Raw genomic sequence first — 18,831 nt, forward strand, 5'->3', positions numbered from 1 at the left:
ACAGGAAGGCTAAAGCTATTTTTATTGAAATTAACCTTAGTAATAGAATCTTGCAAGTGTGATTAGGTTGTACATTATTTCCTCCCGTTCTTACCCTCCAATGAAACAGAGAGGTCTCTCTGCCAGAGCTACTTCAAAACATGATTTCATTTCTTAGGTCTTAAAAAATTAAGCCCCTTTTGCCTAGGACCTAAGTAATGGTTTTTATATACTGTATTCCATCAAGATAGTTTTCCATCTATGAAGCGGACTTCAACTCCCAGCAGAGCTGGCTGGGGAATTCTGGGAGTTGAAGTCATCAAGGCTTAAAGTTGCCAAGGTTGGAGACTCCTGCTCTATACAATATACCAAACTTCAGAGGAGGCATCTATAAAATAGTAATTCCAGTCACTCCAGTAATAAATCATTGGTCAGCATTGCATTTCCAGTCAGACCATTATTTGCCCAACACAGGTAATAGAAGTTTACAACATAGAGGGAAAGGATATGGCCTAACCACATTGTGAATATGCATCAGTACATTTCATTTTCTTATACAGATCCCGATTGAGTTCTGGTTAGGTCAATATGAACCATATAAACCTCCATGCTAACCTATATCTAACCCACCTACTACTGATCAAAGTACTCCTATGCCATAATAATTGACCAGAAATCAGTAAATATGTTGCATTACATCATATTTGGAGGCTGAGAAAAGGAAAGCATATTTTTCACTTTACTCTTTATACTTTAAATTGTATCTTGATTTTTTTTTCTAGTTTAAAATAGTTTTCATGTGACATCAAATGTGTAACAGAAACCTGGAAATGAGTTTCAGCAAAAACCTTAACAAGTTGGAACAACAAGACAGAATGGACAGAAACCAGTGAGATGGATTTCATGGCAAGTCTTACATTTGTGAACAAAGAATCAAAGGCATGAGGATGGATGTTTAAATAAGGGCGCGATGGTCATCCATTAGGAATACTACAGTACAGGTAGTCCTTGACCTACAACCATTTGTTTAGTGACTGTTTAAAGTTACAACAGCACTGAAAGAGTGATTTATGACCATTTTTCGCAGATACAAAAATGTACCATCCCCATGATCACATGATCAAAATTCAGGTGCTTTTGGTGTCCTGGGATCAGGTCAATGGGCAAACCAAATTCACTTAATAACGATGTTGATAACTTAAAAACTGTAGTGATTCACTTAGCAACTATGGCAAGAAAAACTGTAAAATGGGGCAAAATTCAGTTAACAACTGTCTTGCTTAACAACAGAAATTTTGGGGTCAATTGTGGTCATAAATCGAGGACTACCTATATGGATTTCTGTCCTGGGCACACAGCTGGACTAGATGATCTTCATATCACTTCCAGATCTTACATTGCCAGTGTTTGCTATACTGAAGGTCACCTTATAATCATATACAAATTGTAACTTTATCTTTAAAAAATCTACATTTAGCTTATCTTTTAGGTTAACTATTTAGAGACATACCAAGATCCAATATTTAGTTGCTAAGCTTTAAATGCTATCTTAATCTCTCATTTCCACAACTCCTTTTCTTTTACTCATATTTACTTAATATTATTTTATTCAACATCTGCAATGAAATCCTACTAATGCTATCCTTGTCTACCCTCTAAGAAGGGAACATATTACAGCATGATACATATTTCAGAATCTAATGGACAAAGAAAACAATATTTATGTTAGGCCAAAACTTTCTCAGATCACCAATTAAAACAGCTGTCTTTTTGTCTTTCAGCTTAACTTGAATGATATTTAGTGTACTGGTCTCCATTCCACTGTCTAAGTTGAATGCAGACTTCTACAACTGGTGAATTCTGTTTGGTAAATTTCAGCTAGTTATCCTACAACTAAAGGGGTGGGGTTGGGACTCAGATACAGAGGCAAGGACACATTAGCGGATGTTGAGACGTGAGGTACTGAGCTTTGTGCATCCATGTCCTGAGTTAACCCAAAGTCCTAGTTTCCATAGGTAACCGTAGCAACCTGAATTCTCATAGCAAGGGGCCTGTTTAGCTGATTACCGCAGAGAGGGCTTAAAATCATATCCTTAGTCATCTTTAGTGTTTCAAACATATGTATGAATGTCCTCTCCTTGTTTCATTAAACTGAGTAATTAAAATACAAAATAAACTGAAAAAGGGTAGGGCATAAGATTAACAATGAAGATACTATAATAATATGGATTCTAAGCAATATGACTGGTTACTTGGCAACCAGAAAGAGGTGTATCAGAAAAAAAAATGAATTACAATTATAGAAGTGGTTATTCTGGCAGCCTTTAGAGAAGGCTTTTTTAACAGAGCTTTCTTAATGCAGCTGACCTAGGAAAATAAGCAGAAATTATGTTTACAAAACATGATTTGCTATTCCTAGTTGACTACTTTGGTTTTATTACCTGGTAGCCAGACAGGGAAAGCGCACGGAGAACCTTCCCATTTGAGGCATGTTTTATCCTTTTTATTGTTTATTTTCTTCTTTAAGAACAAGTACAGATACAGTAACATGGAGGGGGGGAAATAATACTTTTAACTGTTAGAATAGGCCAGACAGCAGTCCTATGTTAATAGCAGGGGTGGGTTCTACTTAACTTTACTACCGGTTTGCAATGGAGCCGCGCGCGCACTCTTCAGCGCAATTGCAGAAGCTTCTGCACATGCGCAGAAGCGTTTTGATGACATCAAGGTCAGTGGGCAGAGCCTCCCGCCAGTTTTACTACTGGTTCTACAGAACCGGTGCGAACTGGGGGCAACCCACCACTGGTTAATAACTGTTCATTTTTAAAGATAGCAAAGGCTATCTATAAGAGGTGCCTTTACAATATCAATACCTTATGAAAGCTGTATATGCACTTGTGCAGACATGCATACAGACATTTCTATATTGCTACAAAATGTTCAAATGTACAAGATGGCTGTTTAAATGATATTTGTATCTGGTATTTTTCTATAAACATTATCCAACTTCCGCCACTCAAAAGGTTCCATTTTCTTCTGAAAAATCCAACCAAGCAAACACTTGGAAACTGCTACAAATGGGAACTGCACCTGAGTTCTTGACGAGCCCTATCTAACCCAAAAAGCTTTCTGGTAAATCCATGAGGGAGATGTTGAATTGACTAAATTAGATCCCTGGTAGAAACTGGCCCAATGTCGAAGTGTTATCTCCTTTCTACAGGTAAATATTTCAGCTCTTCTGTGGTGCATTTGCCAGCAATTCTATCTTGTTCACTAACAGAGCCAAAAGTAATAAAATCTCCAATACTGTAACTTATTCCAAGTTTTCTTTTCTCTTTTCAGCATATTCCATCGGTTCCTTTATTGTACTTATGAAAAGTCTAGCCAAAGAACCCCTCAATTCTTTATAGTCTTTATTCAAAAAATTTGTAATTGCTTACTTATCCTTTCTTCTCTGACCTCCACTGTCAAACTTTTAATTTGGTATAGGTTTGATTGGGATTCACTTAACATCCAAGTACTTTCCCTGGGATTTTTACTATTCTATTTGGGGGGGGGGGCTAATCCTCTTTACATGGCACAGTCCTTCACTTCTGTTCATGACTCATTTCAATCCTTTATTTGCTTACTACCCAAAGCACCTAGTGAATATGAAGACCCATGTATAAATTAGTGAAAACTGTCACTGATATCTCCATTAATATCTTTTCTGGTGGGGAGATATCCTATAGTAAGTAACTATGTGATAGTTAGGCAAAGAATTTAAGGTTTAAACAGCTAAATATTTATTTGGATACAACATTGGGATACAATACTTAAAGCATGCCTGAACAGAGAAAACAACCTGTGTGTTTTTGCCACCGGTATCCCTTTGACCATAGCAATTTGAATGAAATAGCTGGAACAATTCCTGTGAAATAATGAATGAGGCAAAATATCAAAACAGTGGGAGAAAACAAGATTCATATCAATTTTATATAATTCTTGTTCATATTTATCATTTAAATTTTATTCATAAAAGCACAGAACCTAAAAATTCTACCAAGAGAGTAAATTAAGCATTTTTTTCTTCCTAAAAACAGCAAAAAATAACGTATAGTTTAGGAATAGAAGCCATTATTGCCCAATATAAGTGATACATTCAATTTTTCCTATCCTTCACTTTTGAACTGGCCTTTTGCAGGCAGTACTGATGCAGAAACTAGAGTAATTAGACTTCTTACAAGACTACAAAATTTCCCCCTTGGAGCTGACACACAGTTATGGAACATCACGTAGAAAGCAGCAGTATAAATATAGTTAAACATAAGGGGGGGGGGGTCAAATTGATTCCAAAACTGAAACAATCACTTTCCAATATTTCATGAAAAAGTCACATTCTGTTCATTCACACACACACACACACACACACAGAGAGAGAGAGAGAGAGAGAGAGAGAGAGAGAGAGAGAGAACATTTCAATTATTTCTTTTTTATGCCATACCTCTGGCTTTATTTGTCCTCAAACAAAATAGGTTATAGTGGAACAGAAGAAACTGACCAAGCAAATGTTTACTTTGTCTCAAGGAATTAGTTGCAAGCAAGCCCCCTTCCCCATTATAAAGAATCATTATCGTGAGGAAATCCTACATCTTACATTTAAACGATAAAAAGATTTGAAAATGGAAGTATTCATTTACTATAGCTTTTCTGCTTTTTAGATGTATTACACAAAAATTTCATTGGATGCTTTATTCTACAATATAATTTTATACCATTAGGAATGTTTTATCTTCAACTGATTCTATCATAAAACAAAACTTATTTGTTGAGCATCATGAGACCATTTAAATACATAGCACTAAAAGCCTCATTTATCCAGGCCTTTGGTAACAAAATGAGATCCCTCACTTGATTGCACTTCTACTTTTGAGAGATGGGGGGCATATAAGTTGAATAAATTAGTGTTATTATTTAGGAAATAAGGAAGTAAGTCAGATTTCCTAATAAAACCATATTATAAATGACTAGCACGCATGTGCAGGGGAATCTTTACCTTATTTTATACTAAAAAGTCAATCATATTGAAAGCAAGAATACAACTGGAGCTGGAAGCATAAATCACAATGGTATGTACAAAACAAAATTTTAAAATGCTTTGTTCTGGACCTGGAATAAAACACACCCTTTTAAAAGGTTCCATCAGAATGTTATTGCTGTGCTTGAAATGTTTCAAGTATTGCAGTCACAGAAAACAATTGGAACTCAGAACTGTTGTTCCCATGATTTATTCCTTAAGGTCATAATGTTTGCCAGGGGCAGGGGATTATTGCTTTTTATTGTTTTTATACTGGGTTTTATCTTTAAAAGTGACACAGAATCACTGACAGTGGGCAGCCATATAAATTTTCACTTGAGAGCAGGACAAGAAGTAACAGTTGAAGTCTAATCGAAGAGAAATCCAACCTAGAACTAAGGAGAAATTTCCTGACTGTAAGCACAATTAACAGCTTGCTTCCAGAAGTTGTGGTTGCTCCATCACTGGAGGTTTCTAAAGAAGAGACTGGACAGCCATTTGCTCGGAATGTTATAGGGGCTCCAACTTTAACAAGGGGATAGACTAGAAGACCTCCAAGATCCCCTCGAATTCTGTTGTACAGGTAGACAGACAGACAGACAGACATTAAGTGATGTGATCATTGGTCCACCAACCAAAATAATATAAAATTTGTCAGAATATTTTTCAACATTTCTGGAAACATTAAATAAATCCTATGGGAAACTGTGGAATACATCTCTGCTCTTAACCACTGGAAAAATACTTTAATCTAAACAGGTATCAGCAAGTGACACGTTTCACAACAGAAAATCAATGTTTTCCATTTCTTTCCCAGATTGTTGAACCAAACTAATCTTTTAAAAATTATTTTTGCTACTATATCTGACTCCAAGGCATTAAAAATATTAAACTAAATTATAGTTTTCTTATGAAGATATTTTTCAAAACATTAATAAGTTCCTTAGTCAATTTTTCTATAGGGATTGATCTTGCCAAGTAATTGAGGTAACAGACTTCGTGTTTCTTTTTGTAAGTATTCTGCCAGGTTTAGGCCCAGCATAAGTACCAGTAATTGTTTAGTCCTCTGCTGTGTCTTTTTGCTTTGTATAAAGGAGAGACTGCTAGCTGAAAAAAGAAATTAATGTAGGGGGAAAATTGCTGTTGTTTTTTAATATCATGTCAACAGTGCTTAAGAGTAAGCAGATAATATGCAAACCTGTCAAAGCCAAGCCAATATAATTTTTTCCATTTTGAATGCATTCTTAATATCAACAAGTTTTAAGAGCATGCACTGACACACCAAAGTTTAACAAATTAAGTTTTCCAAACCCACACTGTACCCGTTACTCTTTACATAACCCTAGGAGCATTAGCAAGTTTTGTATGAAATACAACAATTCACATGTCGATGAAGACTCTCAATCATCCACCCAAAGGTATCCACTCAAAGGCAACTGCCATGATTCAACCATTAGATAACAATTCACACCTTCGTCTGACCTACCTGCAAAATAATGAACAGGACAAAACCCACCTACAATCTACCCATTCCATTCCATCAATCTCAATAGCTGGGTTTAGATCTTATCGGAGCTGTGTTGATCAGGTACTTAGTCTTACAAGCCATATTGAAAGCAGCTATCAGAATAAATTGAAAACATCTGTTGTATTTGTGGATCTCACAGCAGCATATGACACAGTATGGAGGGAGGGCCTATTAAAGAAATTCCTCCACGCTGTCCCCTGTAGGACTATGGGCCACCTAATAAGTCATCATGGGTGACAAAATCAGTAAGCAAAGACACCTGAATAACGGATTCCCTCAGGGCTCCGTGCTGGCTCCATCTCTATTTAATCTATACATTTCTGATATACCACCCACGATATCAAAAAAGTTCTCTTATGCTGATGACCTGGCATTATCATATAGCCACAAGGACATCGAAGCTACAGAAGGCGTGCTTACAGCCAACCTTACAACTTTGAGCACATACTTCCACCAATGGAGGTTAATCCCAAGTGTAAGTAAAACAGTTACATCATGTTTTCATCTCAACAACAAATTGGCAAAAAGAGAACTCAATGTATACCTAAATAACAAACTGCTCCCATACGAGGCAACACCAAAATACCTGGGGGTCACCTTAGACAGGACCCTGTCCTTTAAGAAACATATCCAGAATATGGCTGCCAAGGTTAACAGCAGAAATAACATCCTACAAAAACTATGCGGAACAACTTGGGGAGCTTCAGCCCCAACTCTCCGATGTGCAGCCCTCGGGCTTTGCTACTCTGCAGCGGAATACTGTGCACCTGTATGGATAAACAGCTCACATACAGGACTTATTGATGTTCAACTTAACCATACGATGAGGCTAATTACTGGGTGCATAAAATCTACATCTAGTTACTGGTTACCAGTTCTTAGTCACATACTCCCCCCGCACTTACGACGACAAGAAGCTCTCATTAGGGAGTATAGTAAGATCCTGTTAAATTTCTCTCTACCCATACATGGATACATTCCTGATCTCTTAAAATGCCGATTAAAGTCAAGAAATCCACCAATCTTGACAGCGCGTAAGTTGATGGCCGATCATCAGAACACCACACAAAAGTGGATGGAGGCGTGGAATAGCTGTTCCCAAGATGTCTCCGAGCATATCAATCCTAGTAGTATACCTCCAGGATTTAGCCTACCCCGACACATATGGGTGACATATAATAGAATTAGAACAACTCATGGGGTGTGTGCTGACTCCCTGTATAAATGGGGAAAGACACCTTCAGCACAATGTGATTGCGGAGCCCCTCGACAGACTATCCAGCATATAGTGAGGGAATGCCCTAACACAGTGGTTCTCAACCTTCCTAATGCTGCGACCCTTTAATACAGTTCCTCATGTTGTGGTGACCCCCAACCATAAAATTATTCCTGAAACCATTGAAAATATATGTTTTCCGATGGTCTTAGGCGACCCCTGTGAAAGGGTCGTTCGACCCCCAAAGGGGTCCCAACCCACAGGTTGAGAACCACTGCCCTAACAGAAGGGATCCAGGAGATTCTAGGGACTTCCTCTGCATAACAACAGCAGCTACTGACTGGATCTCCAAACTCGACATTAAACTTTGAAATGTTATTTCTGTTTTCCTTTTAGGTTTTCTTACTGCTTTTTTATTGTTTTAATTGTTTTTAACCTGTAAAAATGAAGTGTTTTAATGCTGTGTGTGACCAGCCATACGCTAAATAAATAAATAAATCTCAATAGCAGTAGGGGAGTGTTTGGCCCATGCTGCTGTGCGGATTAGGATGGAAAATGGTTAGGAGAACAAAAAAGCCAGCAAATGAATTGTCCAATTGAAATTCAATCAGAATATTCAAAATAGAGCCACTTGAAACATGTTTCATGTTTTGAACATTCAAAACAGCCATTAGTAGGTTGGAATCCTTTCCACGTCCCTAACATGTACACTGATAGTATCATTTGCTTTTTGTTACAAGATATAGCAGCATTTATTATTCTTCAAAATTAATCACAGAAAATTTATTTTCAGATCGTACATTTGCAGTATGAGCTAGATTTAGTACATTCTTTTAAAAACGATGCATCCATTTCAAGTTAGGACAATAGGGGGGGGGTCTATTAAAAACAAAAGTCTTAATTGACTCAAAAACTGGATCTTTTTATATTGAGATACCATTTCTATATCCAAAATTCTTGAAGCTTAATAAAACCCAAAGAAAACCCAACATTGTGTGTAAAGACAAGGAAGGCTGAACCAAGACTGCCTAACTATTACTAAGCACATTCACTACAACAGAAACGCCAGCACAGACTATGTCTTCGGGGCAGGAAGTGGAATAAGTCCTAAAAAGGGTATGGCTATCTGGAATTCTGAACAGTCAGGAATCTCTATAATTTTTCCTGCGGATCCAATTTCATCATAATTATATATAAGCCTATGTAACTTTAAGACAGCTAAAATGCAGTGTTAGTCATTATAGGAAACCAAACATCAATTTATTGGGAAAAATCCACAGAAAGAAAAATTAAAACATATATCTTAGTCACAGATTTAAGATTTCTTAGATACGGATTAATTCCACAGCACTTATTTTAAAGTAACACACTGCAGGAATATTTTTTTTTAAAAAAATAGTAGGTTTGAGAAATACATCTCACTGCAACCATAAACAGAAGCAAAGCATTTTGAAAATAAAGATTATATAATGACACACAGTGGCTTACTAGTTCTGTAATTTCATTTTTTCCGGAGTTTTTTAGTCATCCTCATAATTAACAGAATGCTTAGCAAATAATTCATCCCCAAGGCAAAAAATAGAATGTGCTAATTAGAAACACACCTTATTCTTCTGATTAGTGGAAAGTATGGTCCCTTTTACAAAGTTAGTGGCCTATTCCTTGAAATGCAGAATCACAATTAAAATGTCATTTTTATTTTTGGTAGAAGTGTGACATTTCTAAAGTGTCCCGTCCATCCCCAAATCACTGATATTAAACAATATTTCAATCGGAGTGGCTTATGCCCTATATATTGTACATATCAATATTTCCGCCACTGCAAATACATATTGCTTATAGTTTTCTGTACCCCGGAAGTTGAGAAGTAGATATAAAAATATAAACTGATTCGTCAAACTTAAAACAAATGTATGCGGTCTACCTCTTTGATCAGGGTCTAATCTTCCCGAACAGTTTATTATTAAAGGAACAGACGCAGGATCCAGCACTGCGGATCTTGTAATCTCCAACTCTTAAGGTTATGCACCAGCAGGGCCCCCGGTTTCCTATTCCTGTATTATCTAAACAAGGGCTTTTATCATAGTGCAGCTTTACAACCGCTTCTCTTCTTTTTTTTTTTTTTCCAATATGATCCTCTATAACTTCAACTATCACGAGGAAGAAGCAAAAAAAAAAAAAAAGGGCTGCACCTGCGGGATGGCTCAGAAGCATCGGCTGAATTTAGGATCTGGGCGGCGCTTAATGCCTCTTGAACCGGTTTGCACATTTGCATCATCAGCGCAGCCTCTCATCGCCTCGGCAACTGCAGGAGCGAGCGGTACAGAACAGAACATTTCCCTCCCCCGGGGAGCTCGGCGTTCTTTTCTCCACCTCCCTCCGCCTTCCCCCCCTCCGCATTTAGGCGAGTTCGAGCTGTTCTTCTTCCGACCGGCTCCACCACGTGGCTGCCCATCTTAACTGGGCCGCGCACTCGTGACAGCTTGCCAAAACGAAAACAAGGCGAAATAATCCCGATCGCTCCTCTGCGGACAGCTACGCTACTCCGACGCATTCCAAACCCAGGATCAGGAAGCGATCGATTAGAGGAGCGCAGAAACGACCGCTTTTGCTCGCCATGGGCAAGGAACCCAAATCGGACTCTCTTGTAATTATTGTTTTCCCCCTCTCCGACAACCAAAACAAAGACGCTCAGAAATCTTTATGGGAGAGATTCAAAAATAACCAGATCCCAACGCTAAATCATTCGATTGCTGATCTTACCTTCCTAGCAGCGTTCATTTACATCTCATCTTTAACTACCTATATTTTCCTCTCTTCTTCTGACGCACTTCAGTTTCTCGGACTGCCATTCCTATGCAGTTCGTCCGCTGTATTGAGTTTCAAATTAACAGATACTGTTTTCCAGTGTGGTGGTCAAACTCCTCCTTTGTAATTCTGTGGCACTCGCGTATTGCATGAACAGCGCCGGTGGTCACTCCTTCAAATGACACACAAAAATATTTTTTTGTTTACTTCCCTTTGCCATGTCTTTTAACTGGCACCCTTCTCAACCTCAGAACGCCGACTGCGTCAGCTGGTGCAAATCGAGAACACCTTTTCTGTATACCGCCTACTAACTGCATTCGTTTCCCCCACCCGTTCTCTCTAAGCATGTCCAGACGTGGAGACATCTCTCCAGCAAAAGTACAGTCCGACCCTTAAAAAGCACAAGAACTTCCTGCCTCCCACCATTCTCTACGTTTATTTCGAGAATGAACAAGTGAGTCTTGAAGAGGCCTCTCAGCTTTGCTATTGGCTCTGCCTGATATACCTCCGCATTTTTATTGGCTGAAGGGAAAAGGAGGAAAAAAGAACATGCTGCCATTTGTTTGCATGCCTGTAAGTACGACGTTTTATACTCGCGCAGCTTCTGGAATATTTGCAGATATAAGAAACAAAAATCGTTTATCCCCAAGTCGCCCTGCACTGTTCAGCTTCTCACTCAGTTCATCACACAGTACTTTGAGTGATTAAACCTGTTCACCGGTGATTTGTTTGGTTTTTGTTCCAGATATTTTAATTGTGATTCATAACAATTTAAGGGTAAGACGTTACTAAGACGCTTTTAGATACATTCAAGACTTGAAGTTAGGAGTTGAGTGTTAAATTATGTGGGTTTAGGTTTATACATACATACACACCCAAAACTGGCATATTACAGAGAGCTTTGGTATTAGGCTAAACCCTTTTCTCTGACATTAGTTTTCCATAAACATTCTCAATATTTATTATTTAGTGGAGTGGCATTCAGTTCTATACGATGCCTGCCATCCAAGCAGTAAAACCATGACATGATGTAATGGTTCAGTGAGAAGATAAATATAGATGGGATTTTAGTCTAACCCCTGCTGGAAAATCTTGTGCTGATGTTAAGAGGATTTGGACATTTTGAAAGATTTGCAAGGGAAAATTAGTTGCAATTTAGAGGTGTTCTGAAGTGCAATATAAATAATAGGTGTTCTTACCAAGGACTAAAAATAAAACAGATTGCCTGGGAATGTTTCCTGGCTGTATTTTCAAACTCAAATGATAAAAACTGAAAGTTTCTTCAAGCCTTGATTCTTTGTGAGGGAGTGCACTTTCTGATGCGTTCTTGTCTCTGAGACTTCCCTCACAGTTATCTGGGTTGGAAAAGTTAACGGTAGTCCTTGATTAATGACCACATTTGGGACTGGCAACTTCATTACTGAGCACCACAGTTGCTAAGTGAAAAATCACATCACTACTTTCTTCCTTCTTCCTACTACCGGATGTGGCACCAATGGTACCAATGGCTGGAAAGGAAAATAAACATAACCGTAGACGATAACAACTAGGGTGAAAGATTAAGTAATAAGGAGAGGATGTAAATACATACCAAGTCTTAAGTAGTTGAATTAAGAATCTAATATTATTTTCTTATTATCATGCAAAGAAAAATATTATATATAATGTTGATGACAAAAAGTATATATGTAGAATGTTGTGTGGGTGCTGTGGGTGTTGGGAGTTTTGTTTGTTTTGTATTGTCTTTGTATTTTTGTTTACATTTTAACAATAAAAATATATTAAAAAAAAAAAGAAAAATCACATCACCACAATGGGTTTATAGAGAGAGATTGGCCCAAGTCATTGTACTAAAGCAGCACCACAAATTGTAGAGCATTTTTGGACTTTTTTTGTTCCCAACTAAAAATTCTCGAAGTTCTCTGCATCACTGTGGAAAGAAATACTCAAGGCTGCTGATGTAAGTTTTCTTTCATTATGGCTTTTTGTTTTTGGGACTTGAAGACAGCAAAGCACACACCTGTGTTGCAGGGAGATAGAAGAGAAATGCTGAAGGCCTGCATAGGGTGTGGGTGTCATTGGAAAGGACATTGAGATGGAGAACTGAAAAAGCAACCAGCTGTGCATGGAGGAGGTGAAACTAAAACAACTTGGTGAAGTAAGCATTGAGGCCCTGAAACTACCAGCTAGTAAAAAAATAGCAGGTTTTAAATCTTCACTAGTCTTGCAAACATGAGCCAGCTACAGCCAGTCAACAAATAATTGCTTTCTCCCTTCTATAAAACCAATAAAGACTGAATGATAGAGAAGCAACTCAGTAAAATAGAACAATTTTCAGGCTACTTCAACATTAAACAGGACTACTAATATATAAAAGCTGGAGAGTGGATGATAATATAAAACTAACAAGGTAAAAAGACATTAATCCTTTAAAAAAGAGAGCTACTTTTTTTTAAATAAAAAAATTGATAACGTAAATTTGATAACAGAGCCTTGATGGTACAGTGGTTTAATGCACCCTATTATTATCACAGCTGCCTGCAATTTCTGCTGGTTCGAATCTCTCCAAGGCTCAAGGTTGACTCAGCCTTCCATCCTTTCTAAGGTAGGTGAAATGAGGACCCAGTTTGTGGGGGCAATAAGCTGACTCTGTATAAAATATACAAAAGAATAAAGGCTATTGCTTAATGCATTGTAAGCCGCCCTGAGTCTCCGGAGAAGGGCGGCATATAAATCAAATTAAAAAAACAAACAAACAAAAAAACAAACATAAATTAGCAATTTATGTTGTTACAACTAAAATCTATGGACTTTAGAGAGATTTATTAACATGATAAACATAAAGCCAATATACCATAAACAAACGGCAAAAGATTGGTAAATGGACATATGACAGAAAATTTTAATATAAAAGAAGCACAAGACAAGGATGTCTGCTATCTCCTTTACTATTTATATTGACATTGGAAGTGCTTAATAGAAATATTAGACAAGATATAGAAATTAAAGGTATGGAAATAAAAAAGGAACAATATAAATTAGACATTTGCAGACAATTTGGTCTTTATCTTGGAAGACCCACAAGAAAATGGACTTAAACTAATTAGGAAAATAGAAGAATATGGTGAAGTTGCAGGACTGAAAATAAATAAAGAAAAAAACAATAATAGTTAAAAATGTTACAGACTCAGAAAGAAGAACTAACGAGGAAAATAGGTATACAGATAGTCAAGAAAGTTAAATATTTAACCAAGGTGTGTAATGGCAAGGTGTGTTACGATTAAAGAAGATTATTATAAATTGGAGCCACAAATTAAAACAGATTTGGAGAAGTGGAAAAATCTACAACTATCATTGATAGCAAGAGCCACTATAAAAATGAATATCCGGCCAAAATTACTATATTTATTTCAAACAATACCAATAAAACTAGAAAAAATATTTTGAAGAATTAAATAAAACAATATTAAAATATACTTGGCAAGGGAAAAAAAGCAAGGATAAGCTTGAAAATGTTGCAAGATTTTAAAAATAGAAGTGGTTTTGGGCTACCAGATTGGGAATTGTATTGTCAAGCTTCCATACTTACATGGGTGAAAGAATGGACTGGCTTGAAGAACAAAAGACTATTGACCTTGGAAGGACATGATCTTGAACTAGGTTGACATGCTTTTTCATGGTATGGAAAAAACAAAATACATAGCTATTTCCAAAGACACTACGTTAGGAATGCATTATTATTAGTATGGGAGAAAATTAAAGAACAACATTATTTGAAAATATCGATCTGGCTTTCCACAGTGGAAGCACTGATTTATCCAAATGTTATTGGATAAATCTAGATATGAGAAGGATGTTAAAATGTATGGTTTAAATAAAGAATTAACAGAACTAGATCAGATATTATCAGGGACAGATAAAAAATTAATAAAGAAAATATATAGTTATTTGATTAGTATTAATATGGAAGATGAACAAGTAAAAGAGACATTGATAGTATGGGCTAAAAATTTTGGCTATTCAATTGAGTTAGATCAAGGACAGAGATTATGGGATAGAAATTATAAATTAACAATGTCTACTGCATACAAATAAAATCTTTATAAAATGTTTTATAAATGGCATGTTCCGCCCTCAAGGTTAGCAAAGATGTTTAAGGATAAATCTGCAAAATGTTGTAAATGTCACCAGATACCTGGTTCATACTATCATATGTGGTGGACATGTCAAAGAGTGAAAAAATATTGGACAAAAATACATACATGGCTTGAAAAAATGATAAAACAACATATAGATTTGAAACCAAAGACATTTTTGTTGGGCATTTTACCAGACAAGTATAACAAAGGGAATATATATCTGATTTTACATGTATTGACTGCAGCGAGAATAGTATTTGCACAACAATGGAAAAGTGAAGAGATCCCAACAATGAAGATGTGATTAGAAAAATATTAGAATGTGCAGAAATGGATAAGCTAACACTTACAGTTAAGGAAAAGAAAGAAACTGAATATTTTTTGACTTGGGACTTATTTTATCAATGGGTAGCTGACAAAAACAAGAGCCAGAAACAGGGAAATATATGAAAGGATCAGTGATATAAGAAATATATGTTAACTTGGTTAAACAAATAGTATGATTATTATTGTTATTAATATTAATATAATTGATATTAATGCAATGAATATTGTTGTAAACACTGTGATTATTATTTCTTAAAATGCTTTGAACTCAGATAACACACTATTCAATTAAAATGGAATTTTTATACGCTATAAAATAAAATAAAAACTTATTACAAAAAGAGCTAGGGAAAGAACTGTAGTAATAGTCATGAATGAAAGTGACTATATGTGTCTCAGGATAATGTTGCAGGATCCAATCTGGGTCAGTCACTGGGACCAGAGGTTTTATTTTCCAAGCTTTCAGACTAGTGCTGGAGTCCATCTTCAAGGAAGTTCTTCAAGGAACTTCTCTCTAGCAATGTGTGTGCTGTTCTGTGTAAGGTATTTATAGTCTCTATTGTATGTGGCTTTTTAGATGTTGATTGGGATGTGTTGATGACTGGCTTTTAAGTCATTGGCTATAATTTGCTTGTGCTGCCCAGCCCTCGCCATCTATAAACTTGATAGGTTGGTGGTAAATTAGCACTCCTGTTGACTGATGAGGGGCCTGTTTTCCAGGCTGCAATTACTTCCATGGCTGTTTTTGTGCCTGCTCGTCCAATTATTTAATAGCTACAAAATTGAATTGTTCGTTGTACTGTGAGGCTATCAATGAGTTTGGGTCTCCTCATCTGACACATCATTTGGATTCTTGCAGTCTGTTTGTTAGCTTTCTTCCCGTCTGCCCTACATAGTCACAGGGGCAATCCATGCAGGGGATTCAGTACATGACATTGGCAGTGGTGAAATGCAGCTGGTTTTAGCCGGCTCGGGCGAATTGGTAGCACCGGCGGCGGGAGGCTCTGCACACCCGCCCAGACATCACATCCAGTTTTTGACACTCTGCACATGCACAGAAGGTCCTGCACATGCACAGAAGGTCCTACGCATGCACAGAGGTGTCACATGCAAGCGAAGCGAGTGCGTGGACGTGCTCCCATTTACGAACCAGTAGTGAAGGTAAGTGGATTTCACCCCGGTACATTGGACTTATCTCCCACCAATTTTGCAGCCTCTAAGATTGTTGGATGAGCAGGCACACAAAAACAGCCAGGGATGTATTAAGGCCCCTTGTCAATCAACAAGAGTGCTGATTTACCACCAGCCTATCAAGTTCTAGTTTAATTTTATAAATTGCCCTTTACATTTGAAAAGCATCAAGTTTGGGGAAAGGTGCTCTTACCTAACATAGAAGCTGTTTTTTTAAAGTTTTACAAGACATTATTCATATTAATGGGGGGATCAAACTGACAGCATCCTTTTAACATAAATAAGTGTTAATAAACTATTTTATGACCCAATCATAAGTTATATTGCACAACAACAGGAAAATGGCTCTGAATAATTTTTCATGTAACAGGCTATTAAAATGTTGTACAACTAATTAATCTACTAATGAGGCACCTTATTATCTTTCCACAAGATAGTATGTTGCCAAAGAAAAACTGAGTGTAGGCCAAGTTGTGAATTGAAAAGGATACAATATGTAAACAGACAACAAAGGAATGTTTAAAAAAACTGAAAGAGAAAGGTAAGGAAAGGTAATGACAATGTAATGAAATGCATACTGTACTTTATAAATCTTGCAAGCAAATAATCCAGCATTAACTAAAGGTAGTGAAGGTAGTAAATGTAGAAATCTTTGATGTAAAGTGCTGTTATTATCTCAAGAATTTTCTCCCTCTCAGATGATAGGTTTTTCAGTATTTCTTATGCAGGGATGGGTTCTAAATTTTTTTACTACTGGTTCTGTGGGTATGGCTTATTTTGTGGGTGTGACTTGATGGTCATGTGACAATTATTTAGGATTTAGCAGAGGTACTGGTCTACCAGGCTTTTAACTGCTTGCAGAGCTGTACCGATCTACCCATTTATTTTTGCAGGCACTGATCTACTCTTGTATTTGTGCAGGCACTGATCTACTCATGTATTTTTGCAGGCACCGGTCTACTCATTTGTTTTCTTTTAACACTGATCAGCTATAGGGCGGTCCTTTGAAGCCCCGCGGCAACAGTTTAAACAGTTTTTTTCCCTCTAGCCATCAGCTGGGACTCAGGAGGCAGCAATAGATTGGGGGTGGGGCCAAATAAAAGGTAAGAATAATGCAGGGGGCGGGGGGGGCGGGCAGAACTGGTTCGGCGACATCATATTGTCACCGCTACCGGCTCGGCAGAACCGGGAAGAACCGGGAGGAACCCACCACTGTTCTTATGTTAATATTTCTTATGTTAAATCTTTCAAATAGTGCAGAAGAAGCAAATTTCAGACTCATGCTCAATCATTATATATCTATTACATATCCAACCATATATTTTGTATATAATTCAAAAATAAACTGAAGCTTTAATAAGTACTTTAAAAATATTAAAATATTTTAAAAATATTTAAATACTTATTAAAAATACTTTAATAAGTATTTAAAGTTTTGGAAAGCATTTTTTTTCTCAAGAGGCAGCGACATACATGTTTATGTATACAGAAGCAATAGACATTTTGTAGACCTTAAGCTTATACTAAGTGGAGAAGGAAAGTTGTATTAGTCTATACTATCCAAGAATCAGATTGAGTTTGGTCTTTGTAGACTAACAATTTTTACTAAAGGCATAAACTTTCATGTGCTGCAGCTCACTTCATCAATTGCAATATAGTGGTTAAATGATAGGGGATTTAAATTTGGATACAGGAAAAAGGGAAAATAGGCTTGCTGATGTCAGTTATATACCAGACAGATTAGAAATATGTTATAATTTAACAACTGTACTCTGTTAATTTGTTTTGTTCAATGTGACCTTCAGGGATAACCTGCAATCTTTTGATGTACTGTATTTGATGTCAGTTGTGTGACCATTTTTCTTTTAATCCAGATGACTATTTTGAGATATGTAATGGAAGGTCCTTGGAAAATTGAAGTCCTTTGATACTACTTTGTCCTTGGTTTGAGTATTGATTCAAAAATGGGTTTGTCCATTCTTTTCTGCAGAATTTGGTCCTTTTGTTTTATATAGAATCCCAAGGGACAATGCTGAAAGGTGATGGCATATACCATATTAGAGGAACAGCATGGAAGGTGCCTCTAGTTTTATGTGTGAAGTTGGTGGGGCTTTAGATGGTGTTTTTGGTGTAAATGCAGGAGCAAAGTAGACATTTAGATTTGGCTTCTATATTAGTGTCATTATTCATATTGATTTTTGTTCCTTGTAAAACTGCTTCAAGCTGATGGTTGTTTATATGCAAGAATGGATCTAGCATCCAGGACTGCAGAATAAAAACTAATATAAAATTAGTAAAGAAAAAGAGAAGGCGCAAATAAGAAAAAAAAGAGGAAAAAGAGGAAAAAGCAATATAGTAAAAAAAGGAATGCATAAAAATAGCTTTCCCTTTAATCATAAATACAGTTTTAGTAAGTTAACACCTTTTCTTAAAATACAACAAAATGATTTCTATCTCTATAAATATTTAACTTACAGTAAAATCCCTAATAACAGTTTTAGTATGTCTTTATCATTATTGATCCAGGAAGCTGATTTTAGGCTGTTCTTTTTCCTCAGAAGAAATGTTAACAGAGCTTCAGTGGCAT

At 36.7% G+C, this 18,831-nt stretch overlaps 1 long non-coding RNA gene across 1 annotated transcript in view; it reads left to right on the forward strand.

Annotated features, from left to right (window-relative positions):
• The window catches only part of LOC139315356 (uncharacterized), a 21,348-nt gene extending 11,274 nt beyond the window's left edge, over nucleotides 1-10,074 (forward strand). Inside the window, exon 3 of the long non-coding RNA XR_011600269.1 lies at nucleotides 9,940-10,074. This is a non-coding gene — a long non-coding RNA (uncharacterized lncRNA). The remainder of the gene's footprint in view (nucleotides 1-9,939) is intronic.
• Nucleotides 10,075-18,831: the final 8,757 nt, after the last annotated feature.

Source organism: Pituophis catenifer, unplaced genomic scaffold, assembly GCF_029215685.1.
Source record: "Pituophis catenifer annectens isolate HBS135680 unplaced genomic scaffold, rPitCat1.0.hap2 SCAF_3, whole genome shotgun sequence".
In the NCBI taxonomy this organism is placed as follows: Eukaryota; Metazoa; Chordata; class Lepidosauria; order Squamata; family Colubridae; genus Pituophis; species Pituophis catenifer.